Source organism: Geotrypetes seraphini, chromosome 2 (assembly GCF_902459505.1).
Source record: "Geotrypetes seraphini chromosome 2, aGeoSer1.1, whole genome shotgun sequence".
NCBI classification, from domain to species: Eukaryota; Metazoa; Chordata; class Amphibia; order Gymnophiona; family Dermophiidae; genus Geotrypetes; species Geotrypetes seraphini.
Genome location: NC_047085.1, coordinates 159,227,120 through 159,247,229, shown reverse-complemented (window position 1 = coordinate 159,247,229; position 20,110 = coordinate 159,227,120). Strand labels below are relative to the sequence as shown.

Here is a 20,110-nt window from a genome sequence, read left to right as displayed (position 1 = left end):
GACATTAACTATTTTTTCTGAGGCCTTCCAAGTACCTACGAATCCAAAATGTTGCCCTGCAAAGTGTTTGAGTTTGAGACCACTGGCCCAAGGTTTGCTGATGCATGACATCTCAAACAAAAAAAATGGTTTGAAAAGTTGATTTTCAATACTTTTTTGTAATTTTTAGTATTTGGTTTTTAAAAATAAAAAATCAAGCTTGTCCATTTATTGAGCCACTAATTATGGTCCTTTGGGATTTTGGTACTGGCTGCTATTTAAGAGGATGGAGTCAATTATTCTAGCAATTTTTAAATAATTTAACTACAGCCTCAACGAAATGATAATATTATAGTTATTTTCCTTATGCTTTTCTTATGTACTTTAGTTTTTAATTAGTACTTCCTTCTCCTATGTTTTCTGCTATGTACTCTAGTCTTAATTATATGTGAACTTAGTCGAGCTCCACTGGGAGATGACCCGATATATAAACCAAAGATTAGATTAGATCATCTGAGTGCACGGTGAGCGGCCTGTCTTCCCAAACAGGTGTCATCCTCCCTGTGAAGGAGAGCTGAAGAATGCTGGCCATACCTTAAACAACAAAAAAGAGAACTAAAGAAAAACTGAAGGATAAAAACAAAGACTAACCTATCTAGATGACATTCCCACTTTAAAAAGTAAAATGAAATTACTCAAGAATGTTAGATTTTTTTTAAATTTGCTATCAGATGAATGAACATGCAGTGAAGTAAAAGGAATGCACAAATATAACCTAGAATGACAATAAATATATAAAAACTATAACCAAGCAAGTCCTATTTCCTCCACATATAGGTAAAATGGGTTAAAGAAAAGAACAAAATAAAAACAAAAAAAAAACATTAAGAAAAAGAACATAAAGAAACACTTTGTTCGATAATCCTTCCATCCTCAAAGCTCTGGAAAGTTTTAAACCTGGAGGCATCCAATGACTTTGTTAACTGCTGTGGGCTTGACCTTATTTGCAAAGGAATTTACTTTTAATTCCTTTGGCTAAAAACAGTTCCCATTTAAAAGGCATAAATAATAGGAATCATTTAATAAATTGATTATTTGGCCTATTGGTTAGTCATAAAAAAATTGAAGCACAACCAAAAAAGCAGAAGATAAAAATGTTCAAAACAGTCTTTTATTAGAAAACCAAGTGGTCCCAGGTAGGTGCCGTATATACTCGAATATAAATTGAGATTTTGGGACCAAATAAATGGTGCAAAAATAGAGATCTTGGTTTATATTAGAGTCATCCAGCTGTGCATCCCCCCACCTCCAACACCCTTTGCAGACCTCCCCCGGGCCTGCCTTGAGCCCTGAAGTTCTAGTGGTGAGCCAGGAAAGGAGCGACTCCTCCTGTCTCCTGTCTGGGCCAGCTGCACACCATCCCACCTCCCGGACCCTGCAAAGGCCTACCTTGCACACCCTGGTGGTCCAGTGGTGAACCAGGGCAGAAGTGATCCCCCTACACTCCTGCCCCGTGCAGAGCCGCTAAAGAAAATGGCACAAGTTCCCGCTGCCTATTCCTAGGATAAGCAGCATAACATCTGTTTTACTACTTGGGATCTAGCTAGGTACTTGGGACCAGGTTGGCCACTGTTGGAAACAGGATACTGGGCTTGATGGACCTTTGCTCTGTCCCAGTATGGCAATTCTTATGTCAGCACCACAGGTAGGGATGCTGTCATGGAAGATATACCTAATAGCATAAAACCGGAGCCCATTCAATATCCACAGCATAGGGCCTTCGCAAACCACTCTAACTCTCTCTCCCCCTACCCTGGGAGCCCCCACCTATGTTTACATGCCCTCTGCCCCTCCCTACAATCCCAAAGTATGGCCATTAGTTAAGACCCCAATGTGTAGCCATCCTCACTACTCAGCTTCCCAATAGCTACCATGTGTCTCCCACACATACACATCCCCAAACATAACTAGCCTACCTACTGAAATCCCAAACACAACATCCTCCGTCCCCCCCCACCCACAATCAACAGAAGGGTCATGCAGTACCACAAGCTCTCCTAGTGGTTGCCAGCCATCACAAGGACACATATGCACGGAAATACACCCCCCCACACACACACACACACACAGCCATGTACACCATTTTAATCTGCATTCGGCCTGCATTCACTCATAACGCAACTTAGTAAAAGGACCACCAAGTTTTGCTATCATAAAAAATTTTCGCTCTTGATATAAAAAAAGCCACAGGGTTGCACCAGATAAAACAATTAAAATTATCCACACAGCTGAACTATTTCCAACATTTAAATAGTGTGTGGGCAATGAAGTCTGAGATTTTGCACTGGGTTCCAGAGCCTACAGCAAAGTCCAGGAAGCATACAACTCCTAGGTCACACATTACACTCACTAACCTGAAAATACAACATGCTTTCCATCCCTAGAATGGAAAAGAAAGGGGTATAAACAGGGAGAGTAGGGCTTCTACTCTGATCTGTATTTTATGCTCCTCCCCTCCTATCTCTCAAATGATAGGTGGGGCAAGGCTGATTAAGAAACAGAGTGGCTCTTCTTTTCTCTATCTGCTCCAGGTTCACCACCTCCTCTACTGATCTCTGCCTTCTGCTTAGGAGGAAATGGAGCTGGAACAGGAAACAGAAAGCTCTTCTCAGGGATGCTGTGATTCTTAAGCCCATTCCTCTGGCTGTCATCACCAAGGCATGGAAATGAACATCAAGCAGCTGAAAGAAGCCATGGAAAACAGTGGAGCATGGCGAGGACTGGCCTACAGAGTATCCAAGAGTTAAACATGACTGAATGGATAGTACCATGTTTCCCCAAAAATAAGACACTGTCTTATATTAATTTTGGGCCCAAAAAAGGCACTAGGTCTTATTTTCAGGGCAGGTCTTCTTTTTTCCATGTTTAAAGTGCAAGCTAGCATTGCCCTTAGTCCAAGTTAGAGCTTGTGCTTCCAGGGATTTTATCTTAGGTCTCAAAGTCATCAGTTTGAGACTCTACAGTGATCTTCTCTCCCCCACATCAATTCTTCCTATTTCCTTTCTCTCCCCCACATGTGCAGCATCTTTCCTTCTCTCTCACCCATCCCCTTGTGCAGTGTCGTTCTATCCCTTCCTCCCACCCCCTGTGCAGCAGAACCTTTGCAACTTGTATCCCTCCCTCCCTCCCATCCCTTGTGCAGCAGAACCCTTGCAGTTTGAATCCCTCCCTCCTCCCCTCCCCCCACGCACACCCAGCTGCCGACTGCGAGACCGAAATACCATACCTTGTAACAAACGACAGCGTCGCAGCAATGTAGACAGGCTACTTTGCAGCCTTCTCCTGCCTGGACATGTGTGCTGCGTTGCTGATGACATCATCAGTGATGCGACAGAGGAACACCCGGGCAGAAAAAGGCCGCAGAGCAGCCTAGCTCTACATTGCTGCTATGCTGCTGTTTGTTACAAGGTACAGTATTTCGGTCTCGCGGTCGGCGGGAGAGATGGAAGGGTCGACAGGGGAGTCGGCAGGGGGTGCGCGGGAAGCACTGCTGCCGGCGACTAGGGCTTATTTTCAGGGGTAGGGCTTATATTAAGACCTACCCTGAAAATCATGCTAGGGCTTATTTTCATGGTAGGTCTTATTTTTGGGGAAACACGGTAGTAGTAGTATTCAACATTAAGAGGATTATTTACTAACATCTCCAGTTTAGAAAACTGCTTAAAACCTACTTGTTTAAGAAATTTTTGGAAGTATAGCATTCAAATATTCATATATGATTGTCAATGTAGTAATTGTGTGAGTTATACTTGTAATTAGCTGTATAGGACCAGTTTCTTTTATTGTTTGTTACCCACATTGAACTTCAAGGTACTGCGGGATAGAAATAAGATTTTATGTTATGTTATACAGTATCTGTCACAGAGCCCACAGTAATAAAATGGGCCCCGCAGCAGAAAAGCATTAGTAAATGATCCCCTAAATAACTGGGCTAAATTGGGCTAAATACAAATCCTACTAATTCCAATAAAGATAAAACTACTGGCGGAGAGCATGGGGGGGGCGGAGCAAAAGTAAGATGGCGGCCTGATGCTTCTCCGAAGATCCTATCGTTCCTGCTTGAAAGTCTTTGGAGTACCTGATGGTAAAAAGGAAGTCCAAGTTCCGCGTTCTCCTGGACGAAACTGTTCCCTTGTCAGGCCCAATGGACGCCTTCGTGGAACATAACTCCGTAGCTGTAAGATCGGAGGTTTCCTCTGCTGGCGAACCCACGCAAACTGAGGTGCAAGATTTCTCCTTAGAAGGCGTCACTCTATCCTCTGAAGAGGGTCCTAGAGCGACGGGGGGAGTCTTTTATGGACGTGATGGCCCGGGAGTCCTACTTGTTGGTCCCACGGAGCGGGAGGACCGACTCTGGTAGGGGGCGAGAGGACGGAATTTCATCTCTCCAGCGGGCATTAAGAACGCAGCAAAATCAAGGAGATATTTCTTCATCTGAAGCAGCTCAAGCCATACAGGGAGCTGCAGGGAGTATCAGAGCAGAAGTCCCTCCTTTACAGAGGCCCAAGGTCTTCACGATGGAATCTATCTGGGAGGCTATTACAACAATGCAGACTTCTCTTGGGAACCAAATTCAGCAACTATCCACTAAATGCACTATTGCACTTTCAGAAAATCTGGACCTGAAGACGAAGGTAGCATGCTTAGAGTCTCAAACTGATGACTTTGAGACCTAAGATAAAATCCCTGGAAGCACAAGCTCTAACTTGGACTAAGGGCAATGCTAGCTTGCACTTTAAACATGAAATGATGGAAAATTCTATCAGGAGATGTAATCTCTGGATTATTAATTTTCCTAAAGTTCATTTATACCACCCTTAGTGATGTTTAAAAGATATATGAGTGAAATTCTGAAAGTCCCCGAGACCTCATACCTACCTCTTTCAAAGATGCATTACCTCCCTATGAATGCTAGATCTCAAAATCCTAACCAGCAGAATGTTTCTGCTGATAGTTTGGATTTGACAAATTTCTTTGAGAAGTCGGACTTTGAGGCTCAGGTCTCAGCTACATTGATTGTACCGTTTGCTACTGACTCTGATAGGGAATGGATGCTTAAAATGTTTTTCAAGTATAAGGACATACCTTTCCTGATGAACACTTTAGAATATATCCAGGTGTTTCTCAATCCACCCAGAAGAGAAGGAAGCAATTTCTTATATTGAGACCCCAGGCAGTTCAGTTGGGGGCAACTTTTGTCCTAAGATACCCTTGCAAGTGTGTGATAACTTATAAGAATGATAGATATGTTTTCTTTGAACCACAACAGCTGTCTAAATTTGTTTCAGCTAGAGAGCAATTAACTTCTACTACATGAATTTTGCTGTTTCTAAGATAGCTCAAGGATATTTGCTACTTGCTTAGAGCAGTCAGGCCTATATTTTTTGTCTCCTATTATTTGATTTCCTATGTTTAATTTCAGTTATATTTAAGCTACATCCCCAATTATAGTGGACTAACTATATCTTGTATTGAGGAGATTTCTTTTAAAGAATTTGGGTCTTTGTATTTCATCTACACGATATTTTTTCCTGTTTGACTTGTAATGATGTCAAATGTTAAAACACAAATAAAGAATTTTTAAAAACCACACAAAAAAAACAAACTACTGGCATTGTCTCATTACCTATCATCAACTTGCTCTAAATTAAGTTATGTTATGTTGTGCCGGATCTTCTATTCTGCTACTACCTTGGCAGTTCAGGGCAGATTATACTAAGAAGAAATCAGTTTAATATATGTGGGAATTATATAAATAAGAGAAAGAGGATCAAGCTAACTACACATGACCAACGACTGTCAATTAGAAGCAGACCAAATTTACAAAACTACTATTTATCACTTATATAGTGTTGAAAGGTGTACACAGCATTGTACATTTTGACATTTAATAAACAGTCCCTGCTCAGAAGAGCTTAAGATTTAACTTGGACAGACAGACATGACATGTAGGGTTAAAGATGTGGAATCCAAGGTGAGAGGAGTTAGGAGTTGAAGGCAATCTCAAAGAAGTGGGCTTTTAACAGGGCCTTGAACGCTGCCGGAGATGGAGATGCATTTTCCAAAACCGCAGATAATGACTGCCAGATCTCAAAAAGAGAGGCATGGCATTGCAAATTTCTGCCATCTGATACTGTATAGATAGAGAAAAATGCTTCATCAGTTTTAAATTATCTGTACCTAGAAAATGTAATAAAAACTTAAGCAGAGTATTTATATTATATTACACTAGTCTTATAGCCCGTTACATTAACGGGTGCTAGAATATATGTGTGTGTGTGTCTGTCTTTATTTCTTTCTCTCTCCTTAGCCGCTTTCTTTCTTTCTTTCTGTCTTTCTTTTTCCTTGGCTGTCCATCACCTCCCCTTGCCTGCTCCCCCTGTCCATTCTCCCTTCTTTTTACCTCCCCTGTGTCCACCACCACCCCTTCACTGCTCTCCTTATGCAGCAGCAGCCCTTCTCCCTTTGTTTTACCCTCCCCTGTCCAGCAGCACCTCTTTCCTTCTCCCCCTGTCCAACATTAGGCATCCCTTCCTTTTTCTCCCCCCCACCTTCCTCCTTCTTAGCCCTATGATACACTTACTTGCTCTGCCCATGATTAGAGGTCCCGACAGCCGCCCAGTTGCACCCATTGGAAAAGTTTCCTCTGCCGCATCCCGCACCCCTCCTGACGCGCTCCCGCTGTCTTTCTTTCTGTCTGTCTCTGTCCCTGGCCCCCTTTGTCTGTCTTTCTGTGTATCTCCCTGCCCCTGTGTCTTTCTTCTTTTCTTTCTGTCTCCCTTCCTCCCTCTGTCTGTCTGTCCAAAGCAGCATTCCCTCCCCCTCCATTTCCCACCCCCCACACCAGTTCCCTGTGCAGCAGCATTAGCATTTCCTCTACCCCCCTTTCCCTTCCTGCGGTCCCGACTACACATGGCGATTCAACTACACCGGGCTCTTAAACTGACCCGAGTCCTTTGCTGCCCCCCCTCTTCCCTTCCCGCGGGCCCAACTACACATGGCGATTCAACTACACCCGGCTCTTAAACTGACCCGAGTCCTTTGCCACCCCTCTCCTTCCCTTCCCGCAGGCCCGACTACACATGGCGATTCAAGCAGCATGTGCAGCAGTCTTCACACGCTGCTTCGGGTCCTTCTACTGCCCTGACTTACTCTGGCACGTCCCTGATGACATCATCAGAGACGCGGCAGAGCAAATCAGGGCAGGCCCGAAGCAGCGTGTGAAGACTGCTGCACACGCTGCTTGAATCGCCGGATAGGTAGTCGGGCCTGCAGGAAGGGAACGAGGGGGCGGCAAAGGACTCGGATCAGTTTAAGAACCGGGGCGGAAAGTTGCTGGGCTCCTCGGTGGGGGCGCTGAGCAGCCGCGATCCCTCTCCTCTGAGACACCCCCCCGCCCGCTGGAGGAACGGAGATCGGCGGCTGGCTGCGGTCCCAGCTTGTTGAGGCATCGGCGGCTGGTGACGTAAGCGCGCATGCGCACTCCTACCTAAGGTGCCCTACATCTCACGGAAAACGGACGCACGCAGGTGGGAGTGTGCATGCGCAGCTTACCGTTTTATTATATTAGATACTATTAGATCTAAACTAACTCAACAATATATTTTCAGGTGGTATTTATGATTCAATAAACATCCAACAACTGAGTCATCTAGAAAAGATTTTTAAGGCTAATATAATAGGTCCATTCTAGATCCAACACTGTTTTATGTCCTTTAGTAACAAAAATGGTTAGAACAATAGGACTGAGAATAATCAAAATTTGTTTTCCACTACTGAAGGTTTGTTTTTTTAACCTCCCGGTGTCTGCCTGGTCCATTTAGGCTTCCAACTCAATAGGAGATCTGAAGCCATAAGCTTTTATGCACAATGACCCAAGCACCTTTAACTCCATCTTCCCTCTCGGCGCAGTACGCACCCGTCTCCCACCAACTTACAGTAGTCCAGGCATGGCAGTAACCTTCCTTGGCTAAGGCCACTTACAAGGGTCCTTGCAGAACTGTCGGTTGTGGTCCCTGAATCTGAACTAAACTAAATATAACTTAGATTTGAAAGAGAACGAGCCGCTAAATTTTCTAATAGGTTTAGCCTTACCCTTGAGAAAAGGAAAAGAGAGTTTCAACCTGTGAACATTTCTAGTGAGATGAGATCTGTCATTGTTCCAATCTAAGGGAACAAGAGTGATGAAAATGTCAAATAAAATCTTAAATGTAATGCAAATGCACTTGGATTGAATTCTGAGATGAACTGGGAGCCAATGTAATTCTTTGAGCAATGGAGACACGTGGCCAAATTTGCTCTGTCCACTATTCTGTGATTGATAACGTATTACAGATCCAAAACATGAGTGGAAGTTGATGAGGTTCAAATGTAGGCAGTATTATACATACTAGATTTAAATGGAGGCCTACATCTTTTTTGGTAAGAGATTTTTTTTTTTCTAAATTGATTTAATTTGAACAGATTACATTACAGCATGCAATCCACATTGGCCCTGAAGTAAACCCGACTGACAGCTGATCTGGGGAGTGGAAGACCTGAACTGGAAATTAAAATTCAAGTCCCTTTGCATAGCAGCAAGTAACACTGAGTCACCTGGACAGCCATTTATTTTACCAGTCAATCATACCCTTATCAAATTCTGTTTGAATCAATGAGTCACCTACAATTTTAACCTGTTAAGTGGGCTCAGCTGACAGTTTGACATAATATCCCGAACTCCCTAATTGTCTTCATCATAAAGGCTTTTACAGATAAAAGCTGATTACTTTTCATTGTCAGACAGCATGTTAATCTCAACTGCCTCTTGGTCTTTTTAATGCCTGACAGTCATTTTTATTACAATTATAAAATCTACCATAGCATCTTTTTGTCATGTATTCTGTCCAACTCATAACCTGCTTAGAAAATCTTTCTTACCAACAAGAATATGAGAACATTATAGGCCTCCTATTAAAACCAGCATGTACAGTATTATCTACATTTGACTCGCATCAGGTTTCACTCATGTTCTACGAGGGGGTGCTGAAAAGTTCTTAGCCCAACCAAGAAGGGAATGACATGGAGCCATGAAACTTAGACGTTATTCCACATATTCACCCCTAAATTCCACTCACTCGGAACATCATGTCTGAAGTTTCTGTAACCCTTCCAAAAATTACTCTGATGTCGGGTCACTTAAATTCTGCTCCGCTGCTGTAATTGCCTCCAAATCACTCAAAAATTGTCATCCTTTCAAACTCTTTTTAAGGTTTGGAAACAGAAAATAGTCACATGGAGCAAGTAGGGTGAGTAGGATGGATGGTCTATGCACTGAAACTCCAACTGCATCAAAACATCCATGGTTTGGGGCCCGCTGACATCTTTTATTACTTCTCTGTAGTTGGGGGTTTTTTGTCTTTAATTTCTGTGCCATTTCCTTACACATCCAGGGTGGGAGAGGGGAGGGATTGTACTATTGTATTATTTTAAATAAGTGTAGGTTATTGAAAGAGTATATACATTTGTGTTATTGATTAATCGATGGGTAGGTGGGATAAAAATGATTGATTTTGAATATCTGTAAGTTGAATGTGCTTTTCTTGACTTGTTATATGTTCTTATACCTGTGTGTTGCACTGTTAATATTTGAAAATTAGTAAAGATTTAAAAAAAAAATCCATCATTTTGCCAACCAAGGGGTCCTAGCGCGCCTTAGTAAAAGGACCCCCTTGTGAGCAGGTGCATTGTCTTATAAAAAGAAAACTCCTTTCTGCAGCTTCCCTCTCCTTTTTTCTTTCAATTAAGGGGCAAATTCTGTAAATGATGCCTAAAAGTTAGGCATCGTTTAGACATCCGGGACCACAACGCTCAGTGCAATTCTATTATGCATAGATGCACAATAGAGAATCGCGCTCAGTGGCGTCCAGTGAATTTAAGTGCATCTATATAGTTAGACATCCTTTATAGAATCGCCTTTTAGGTGTCGCATAGACGTCCTGCAGTCTGTAACATCACATTTTTGCATCATTAAAACGGCAATTTTATGATGTTTTTACATTAAAATTGTATGCAGTAAAATGGCACCACTATTATATTTATTTATCTTTTAATTATTTATATACCACTTATATACTAAGGACTCCTTTTATCAAGCCGCGCTAGCGGTTTAACATACGTAATAGCGCGCGTTAAACCGCCAGCCATGCTAGCCTCTAACGCCTGCCTTAAGCAGGCGGTAGTTTTTTGGCCAGTGCAGGGGTTAGCGCGTGATTAAAAGTTGCGCGCTCTAACGCCTCTAGCGTGGCTTGATAAAAGGAGCCCTAAGTGGTATTTACATTCAGCTACTTTATCATATTTCCCTTCTGTCCTGGTGGGCTGAAACTCTTATCTAGTGTACCTGGGGCAATGAGGGGATTAAGCGACTTACCCAAGGTCACAAGGAGCAGTGAGAGATTTGAACCCACAACCTCAGGATGCTATGGATGTAGCTATATACCACACACTCAGCCATTAAACCACATGTCAATTTAAAAGTCAAGCTTATATCATCTTGATTCACAAGCAGTGATTTCTATAGGATAAATATCAAACATGTACCTTCAATACTTGTCCAGTTCCTCTGCTGTTTTCCAAAAAAAACCTCCTTTGACCTCTGTGATCTTCAAACAAAGCACATGAAAAAAATATATATATTGCATTCTAAACCTTCTTTTTTTGAAGTAAAGAGTACTCCAGTTTGATATTAAGGTTAGAAGATATTTAATAATGCATTACTCAAGCAAAGCAAAAGTATTGCATACTAAACCTCATTCTCAAAGTTTAAGAAAATAAGAAGAGAAACCCTACTCACAATAGCTGTGGTTCAGAGCAAGTGAACATGTCTGATGCACAATCTTTAAATCTACAGCCTTCAAAAGTTAAATTAGTATAATCTAGACCCAAAATGATTCATAAATGTATCCAAAAAATATGTCTAGATTGTTTTAAATTTATAAACCTGACGCCTCAGCCCCACCACTCCACCGCAATGTTAGATTCAAAACACGGGAGATTTACTATGGGAGCCTCATCATTGGCTGTCGGGTTTGTATCATACATTTATTTATTTTTGTATTTTTATAAATTTTTAGTATATTGATCAGTCATTAGAATTAGATTTAGACTTTAAGAAGTTTTAAGAAAATAAATATTCTCTTTCTGAGTATCGTAATTTAGAAGTACTTGATACTTATCTCAGCGTTTAACCCAGGGAGTCAGACCCGACATGTTTCACAGCATTTGTGTTTTATCAAGGGTCTCCCTGCAAAATATTAAAAAAGAGAAAAGAGTCACATACAATTATGCGCTCTGTTCCCCTCCTAAATGAAATACATTCAATATAAGTAGTAGTTCAATTTGAATAGTGTACTTACCGAGGGCGCCGCCGCCATCCGACTCCACTACTTTCATGAGAAAAGATGGCGCCGGCGTCCTCGGGCCGGAATTTAAATCCTCCCTCGCTGTCATATAAAACTCCTCCCCCTGCCCTCAATTGGTCCTCACAAGATTATACCGTCCCCCACTCTATACCGATGTTTAATCCGTGGGGTTGAACTGTATTTAAAGAAAAAATAAATCTTTGTTCAAATTCGTTAAGTTTAACAATCTTGACATCATTGTGACATAATCAGTATGCACCTATGAGCTTGTGGCCCAGGAGCATCAGGCAGCATCTTGGCAGCCCCATGCTTCTGGGAGTTTTCAGCTGGGGTTATTTTACCAAGCATACCTTGGCTTGCGGCAACCACACTACAAGTTGTGGTATTGCATTTACAAAGTAATGAGCACTTTTAAATGCCTTTGTATCTTTTGTATCTCACTAATGAATACCCTACATTGAACTGAATAGTGCTGTGTTAAGATGAGACAATCTGCATTAGTGCCCTCCAAGTCACAATAAAGGGTAAATAAGATGGGTTATTACTCTAAGATAGCTACATAACTACCCCCCTAAATCTCTCCTTTGGCATGGAGTGAAGGATTATAATTCCCTGTTATTTATTTAAACATATATATGTGTATACACACACAGAGTAGGTGGTACTGAATGAAATGCTGGTTTTATCAGCAACTTGCAAAACACAAAATAAAGTTGGTTTTATATGCATGGCAAGTGCGGCACAGTGGTTAAAGCTACAGCATCCTGAGGTTGAGGGTTCAAACCCATAATCTTCCTGGGCAAGTCACTTAATTCCCCCCCCCTTACCCCAGGTACATAAAATAGATTTTGAGCCCACTGGGACAGACAGGGAAAAATGCTTGAGTACCTGAATAAATTCATGTAAACCTTTCTGAGTTCCCTTGGGAGAACAGTACAGAAAATTAAATAAATAAATAAGTGCTCATGATTCATTTAACAAGAATATGTTAAGGTCAGCCATATAAAACCAAAAGAAACTGTGGAGATGTTATTGATGCAGGCATTTATTCAGTCAATTGAAAGTTGCAATAGCAATCTTTTTATTTATCCCCTCCTTCCATCATGTGCCCTCTTTCTCTGCCCCTTCCATACAGTATCATCTCTATCTGTCCACTTCCATCCAGCATCTGCCCCCTGTCTCCACTTCTATTCAGTGTCTGCTCCCCTATTTCTCCCTCTCCTCCTCACTTCCATCCAGCATCTGCCAGCGCCATATGTGCATAAGATGAGAAGGACCCAGCACAGTCCATGTTTCAACAAATACACCTTCCTCAGGGGTCCTAGATTATGCCATGAGATCAGAAAAAAACCCAAATGTGGATACTAAAGAACCAAAGCCTTAGACTGTACTGCGAATTACTACACTCTGCCAAAACAGTTTCTTTTGTTTTTGGTCTTTCCATTCACTGTGGAATCATTGGGCTTTCTTCTTTTGTTGTTGAGGTCAGCCATGTAAGCATTCCTACATGTCACCTCTGCTCTCTGACCATAGTTAAGCTGCAGTAGTGATGGCACCTTTTACAGCAACTCAGAAACAGCAATTAGATGGCCTTGGAGTGCAGCATGCATGCATGCTTTTGTCTGCACTATTATAGAAAGTACTACAATTAAAAGGCAGCCTTTTAGAGACAATTAACTCACACAATCTACAGTACATGAAGCATGAAGTGCTGCGTATTCATCTTCTGTTAATGCAAAAAAGAGTGCTTTTAAATTGAATAGATTTACAAACTTTATACTTTAATCCGCTAGTGCTGCAGATATAAATAATAGGAAATATTTTTCTCCTCATTTTGCTTCCTTACTCATTTTGAGCAACTTTTCTTTCTGAGCTTCTTTGAACTGGCTTCTTTTCTTGCAGTCAGCCAGGTTACTGGGCCTTTGCAATGGGTAACCTGCAGGGGAGTCAGCATGCTACCACTCTGCTTCCATGACCATGAAAAGCTTCTGTCTTGTTTTATAGTCTGTTTCATAAGACTGTAATAAGATTGTGATAATGCATGAATGGTTTGGGTAGGGAATTTCCTCTCCAAGCTCAGTCTCCTTTGCTCTTCCCCAATCTTTCTCAAACTCCCTGATCAAGATTATTTTTAAGTGTTCTCCAAATTCTGACCAGGTACATAAGAATTGCCATACTGGGACAGACAAGCCCATCAAGTCCAACAGTGGCAAACCCAGGTCTCAAGTACCTAGATACAGTAGATCCCAAGTAGTAGAACAGATTTTATGCTGCTTATCCTAGGAAAAAGCAGTGGATTTCCCCCAAGCCATCTCAATAATAGCCTATGGACTTTTCTTTAAGGAAATTATCCAAACCTTTTTTAAACTCCGCAAAGCTAACTGATTTTACCACATTTTCCAGCAACGAATTTGAGGGTTTAACTACATGTTGTGTGAAAAAAGATTTTCTCTGGTTTGTAGCTTCATCACATGCCCCCTAGTCCTAGAATTTTTAGAAAGAGTGAACAAGCAATTCACATCTACCCTTTCCTCTCCACTCAGTATTTTATAGACTTCCATCATACCACCCCTGAGCTGTCTCTTCTCCAAGCTGAAGAGCCCTAGCTGCTTTAGCCTCTCCTTATACGGAAGTCATCCCAAACCATTTATCAATTTCATCAGCCTTCTCTGTATCTTTTCTAATTCCATTATATCTTTTTCGATATACGACCACCAGAACTGCACATAGTATTCAAGGTGTGGCCGTACCACAGAGCGATACAAGGGCATTATAACATCTTCATCTTTGTTTTCCATTCCTTTCCTGATAATTCCTAACATTCTAGTTGCTTTCTTAGCCACCGCTGTGTTTGATAACTTCTCCATTTTCTTACTCTTAGACCCCTGGATTCTACTGCGGCCAAAGTTGTGCATGTAATTTAATTGCTTAACAAGCCAATCTGCATTCATAAATGCCAATTAACAAGCAATTGTTGGCACTAATTAGAATTTACGCACACGACTTTCTAAGCACATTCTATAAAGTGGTGCATGCAAATTGTAGTGCAAGGATCTCAAAAGTGGGCACAGCTAGGGGAGGAACATGGGCAGATCATGAGTTTTCCCAAAAGTTAGGTGCACTGTTATAAAATATGCCTAACCTGCATAGACTGTAGACGCAGGCATTTTGACCTGGTTTTCATTGGTATAAATTCCTGCACATGGACAGGCATTGCATGCGAATCTATAAACCACCTATCTCTGCAGGTGGTTTATAGAATTGCTCTAAGCACTGACCTTTTCAGCACTGATTATTTTTAGACATATATTGAATTTCCCCCAGAGAAGGAAAGGGAATGGTATACCACCTTTTTGTGGTTACACATTGAAGCAGTTTACATATATACAGGTGCTTTTTTTGTAGCCAGGGCAATGGACTTGCCCAGGACTATAGGGAGCAGTGCTGGGAATCAAACCCACAACTAGAGAATGACACGGGGGAAAAAAAAATTATCACCATTCCCGCCCTGAACCCGCGAGCTTGGTCCCTGTCCCTAACCCTTCCCCATGAGCTCAATCCCCGTCCGGCAAACTGTCAAATCCCATCCGCACAAGCCTCGAATAGTTTTGATTTTATATGGAACTTATTTTATTAAAGTATAAAAAGAGACAATATTCTGTATAATTGTCATTTTAAAAACACAAATAATAGAAAGCAAGGGTCAACAAAACCCCTGTCTCCCCTCCCTTTCACAAATATCCCCTCCACTATTGTGAAAACTAAACAAACCAAATTACTACAGAATGCTACATAGAAAAATCAAGCTAACAGAATACTTTAGTTACACATGGCAAGAATAGTGCTAGGGAAGTGCAAGTAGGGCAACTGCCCCCTGGTCAGAGAGAGAGCCCTAAGCCAGCTGGAAGCTAAAGAAGCACAGCCTGAGATTTGCGGTCCCCAGTTATGTCTAATACCAGGTCTAACAGGATACATATTTCAAATCTGAAATATTCTAATCACAAAATATAAAATAAATTAATTTTTTTCTACTTTTTGTTGTTGGTAATTTTATTCTTCAAATCACATTGGTCTCAGGCTTTGGTTTCTTTCTGTCTTCATTATGGCATGGCTGGCTCCTGAAGGTAAAATAGGCGCAAGAGGAGCTGGGGAGAAGATGCCAAGTCTGACATGGGCACAATTTTTTTTACCACAGGAGCAAGACTTTTCACCGCTCTCATGGGGCAGTAAAAGGTCTTGTCCCCATTCCCGCAGGGCGGTTAAAGGTCTTGTCCCCATTCCAGTGGTAAACCAGTTACAAATGTCACCATTCCTGCAGATTTATAGCGGTAAATGGTCCCTGTGTCATTCTCTACCCACAACCTCAGAGTGCTGAGGCAGCAGAACTACCAGTAGGCCTCCAAACAGAGTGCTAGAAATCAATAAAGATTTTTTAAAAAATCTGGTAACCCTATTCACCACTACAGGTAGGAGATTGCTTTGTTGCACATTCAACACCTCCATTTCTTAAACATTTTTTTTGCCGATACCATAGGTCATCATGGAAAATTCGGTCCTCCGAGGTTACAACTTTGCATAACATTTTCCAAATTTTCAACCTTACACAGTAGTGCATATATATAGCAGAGTTACTCACCTGTAACAGGTGTTAGCCGAGGACAACAGGCATATATCCTACATGTGAGTAATGTCATCCACAGAGCCCTAGCATGGATAGTCAAAAGTATACTGTCATTTTAAAACTTCAAAACCACCCATACCATGCATATGCTTGTGCCTTCCCGCCTGACGTCAGCTCATGGGACCATCAGTTCAGTAACAAAGCTAAGAAGCCAACTAGGGGAGGAGGGAGGGTTGTGTGAATATCTTCCTGCTGTCCTCAGATAACATCTGCTAAAGGGGAGTAACTAGGCTTTATCCAAGAACAAGTGGGACTCCGAAGCTGCCAGGACCATGCTTCTGAAAAGAGGATTATCGACAACTACCATGAGCCTGGTGGAACCAAAAGGTTTGGAGGGACGTTAGCTTCTAAGTGGAGAATAAATTTTGTAGAACTGCCTGGTCAAACTGACTATCCCATCTTGGTGGCTGCTTTGCAAATGACCACAATAGGAGTGGCACCACTTAAGGCTCAAGCAATTCATTGCCTTAAGAACATAAGAATTGCCGCTGCTGAGTCAGAGCAGTGGTCCATCTTGTCCAGCAGTCCGTTCACATGGCGGCCCTTAGGACAAAGACCAGTGCCCTAAATGAGTTCAGCTTAACCTGCGTAACCTGCGTACGTTCCAGTTTAGCAGTAACTTCTCCAACTTTGTCTTGAATCCCTGCAGGGTGTTTTCCCCTGTAATAGACTCCGAAGAGCGTTCCAGTTGTCTACCACTCTCTGGGTGAAGAAGAACTTCCTTATGTTTGTATCCCCTTTCAGCTTTAGGGAGTTCCTTTCGTTCTCCCTACCTTGGAGAGGGTGAACAATCTGCCTTTATCTACTAAGTCTATTCTCTTCAGTATCTTGAATGTTTCGATCATGTCCCCTTAAGTTTTATGTGTGGATATAGAATAGGGACAATGCCTTGAAAAAGCTTCTGGTGAAACATATTGGCAAGAGTTTCCCTACTCATCTGATCACTATGCTAAGTAACGTATTTAAGCTGCTTAAAGTGTTATATGAAAGTAAATTAAATGGGAAAAGATAACGGAAAAAATATACACTTGTAAGAAAATATACTTAACAAATAAGAGCCGATGACAAGTGGACACATGGAAGGCCATAATCAGAACAAGCGAATGGAGGCAAGTTTGCAGACTTAATTAGCAGACCGCATATACAACTGTGGCATATTCATGTTTGGCACTGTGCGTATTTTCTGTCACCATCCAGTCAAACATAACTGAGCCCTTTCAAATCCAGCTAAATTACTTCCGATACAGCACCTGACAATGCAACACTTTCAGCCAGGTCCATCCAAGCTCTGTTGCATACAGGGCACTTTCAACTCATGGATTTCTTTGAGTCCGGAAATATTTATGTTTTATTTTATGTTATGTCATTCATAATACTGTCCAAATGAGGCTGGCGTGGACCCCTTTAATCAATGCCAATTAACTCTAAAACTGCTGTAGTTACAAAAGCTTTACATGCAGTATGCTAATCACTTCAGGCTGTTTAAATATTTGCTAGAGTGAATATTAGATCAGAACTGGCATGCAATGAACCACAATCTCTGTTATCAGACTGTTTATGAATGAGGCAAGTACTTCCAATTTGCTTTAGAAACTGCAGACTGTAACCCTTACCACACCTTCCTTTACAGACGGCGCAGCTGATCTAGCTTCATTTAACAAGGCTCTCCAAACAATGCTGTCCCGCAGCTGTGTTTCCCTATTTGCTTAAGGATCAGACATAAATATAACAACACTCGCAGCCTACTGAACATAACATCCTCTGCAACGGAGGTCAATAAACTCAAAGCAAGTTTCATTCTCTGGGCAGAGTCTCCAAATGGGTTAGTTTTGCACATACCAGGACAGGATCGAAACACAGAGGGCTCCTTTAACTAAGGTGCGCTAGGGCTTTAACGCGGGGAATAGCGCGCGATACATTGCCACGCGCGCTAGACCTTAACGCCCAGCATTGAGCTGGCATTAGTTCTAGAAGCGTAGCCTGCGGTAATTTCCTGCGTGCGCTAAAAACGCGAGCGCACCTTAGTAAAAGGAGCCCAGAGTGTCCTGGAAAGAATTTCAAATCTCTTAAAATTTATTTTGTTTTCTTTGTTTAATGATTCATTTCAAAACTACATCAAAGATAACTTTGAATAAGAATACAGAACACCAAGGGCTGATATTCAGCCGGCAGCAATCAGCATTTTCCTCACTGCTACCAGGGTTACACCTGGAAATTCAATGCTGGGCTATGGCCAGGCACTAGCATTGAGCATCTGGGTTTTTGGAGCCAGGCAACATGTAGGCGAGGCCACTGAAAAGAAGAGAATAATGTGGAGCTGGGAATCTTACAAGTCCACACTTCTCTTGACACTTTTCAATGAAGCAAATGCATCTAGTAAATGGGCACAAGTACAGAGAAACAGAGAAACTAAGCAATTGTGACATCACCGATGAAGTTGGCTCTTAGGCATTGGTGGAATGAGGCATTATGACATCACAGTAGGAGGGAGTGCTGAAAAGTTCTCAGCCCAACCAAGAAGAGAATGATGTGGAACCATGAAATTTACATGTTATTCCACACTTTTCATGACACTTCTTGTTTCATTTCGTATCATTAAAATGAAAAGTGTCAAGAGAATTGTAAAATAATTTGTAAGTTTCATAGCTCCACATCATTCTCTTCTTGGTTGGGCCCCTCGTAGCTAGCTAAGTGTGATATTTAGCATTTAACCGGCTATGGGTTACCACATAAAGGACCAGCATTTATGCAGTCCTATCTATATGGTAACCTTGGCTGGTTAAGTGCTACTACTATTACTATTTTATTTATTAACTTCATTTATAGCCTGCTTATAACTAAGCATCTCATATCAAAATTTCACTTGCACAATAAAATCGACAACACTTATTTAGCACTGCCAGACATATGCAGTGCTGTACATTAAACATGTAAGAGATAATTCCTGCTCGATATCTTACAGTAGAGTAGATATTAGATATCAAGTTTATTTGGGGCTTAGTTCAAAAAGGAAAAGCTCCAGTTGGTTCAGTTCCTCTATCTCATCTGATGTGCTCTGCTTCATCACACAGGTTAGACAAAATTTGCGCATGCTATCTTCTCAAAGTTTTCCATCAGTTGAGCAGTATGTCGGAAGTTAAGCAGGATCAAACTTGCAGAACAACAATCAATGGCAAACCTTTCTTTTGAGGTACTTAGACTGCCATTATATATATATTATCTAGGTCATCTTATGGTTGATTCTTGCTTTACAACATTTGCAGAATTACAACATACTTATTCCTTGCTATTTTCATAATGTTTATTTTGGGAATCCAGTGTGTTTAATTGTTAAATATGAATCTGTGCAGCTAAAAAAGATGTATCGGAGGTTTCAAAATCTTAAAAAAATATATATAGTGAAAAACCTCCACAGACTCTAACGGATTCAGAATGCCGCGGCCAAGCTCATCTTCGCTAAAAGTAAATTTGACCATGTCTCCCCGCTCCTGGCCAAGCTCCACTGGCTTCCGATAATCGCCAGGGTCCACTATAAATGCGCCTGTTTAGCTTTCAAAATCCTTTATGGTATCCTCCCTCCCTTTATCCCTCTTTCTTGGAATTCCTCAAACCCTAATACCACCAGATCCTCCCACAAATTAAAACTATCCTTCCCCTCGCTAAAAGGCATTTCCCACACAGGAAAGCTAGGGACCTCACTCCACTTCAAAATCACTGAGCTCTGGAACAACCTTACCTCCCCTCTTCGGAACTTGAGCTCTCTCCAAGTTTTCCGCAAACATCTGAAAACCTGGCTTTTCTCAAAAAATGTAAGTCTCCCTCCAACTTAGGAATCAAGGAAACTCTTATATCTTGGCATCCCAAGTCCTCTAAATTTTCTTCACACTTCTACCTCTAACCCTCTGTTGTAGTTCCTTCCTATTTCTTCTACTGTAAACCGCACCGAGCTCTACGAACGTGGAGATGATGCGGTATACAAACCTAAAGATTA

The 20,110-nt window shown here is 41.6% G+C and overlaps 1 protein-coding gene across 4 annotated transcripts in view; it reads right to left on the bottom strand.

Annotated features, from left to right (window-relative positions):
* The window catches only part of LDLRAD4 (low density lipoprotein receptor class A domain containing 4), a 766,771-nt gene that overhangs the window by 657,636 nt on the left and 89,025 nt on the right, over positions 1-20,110 (bottom strand). The window contains exon 1 of one of the 4 annotated variants that reach the window (XM_033934147.1): positions 10,618-10,634. The exons of the other annotated variants lie outside the window; for them this stretch is intronic. The gene's annotated coding sequence lies outside the window, so the exon portion shown is untranslated. Of the gene's footprint in view, positions 1-10,617; positions 10,635-20,110 lie in introns of those variants that run through there. 4 annotated transcript variants of the gene reach the window in all.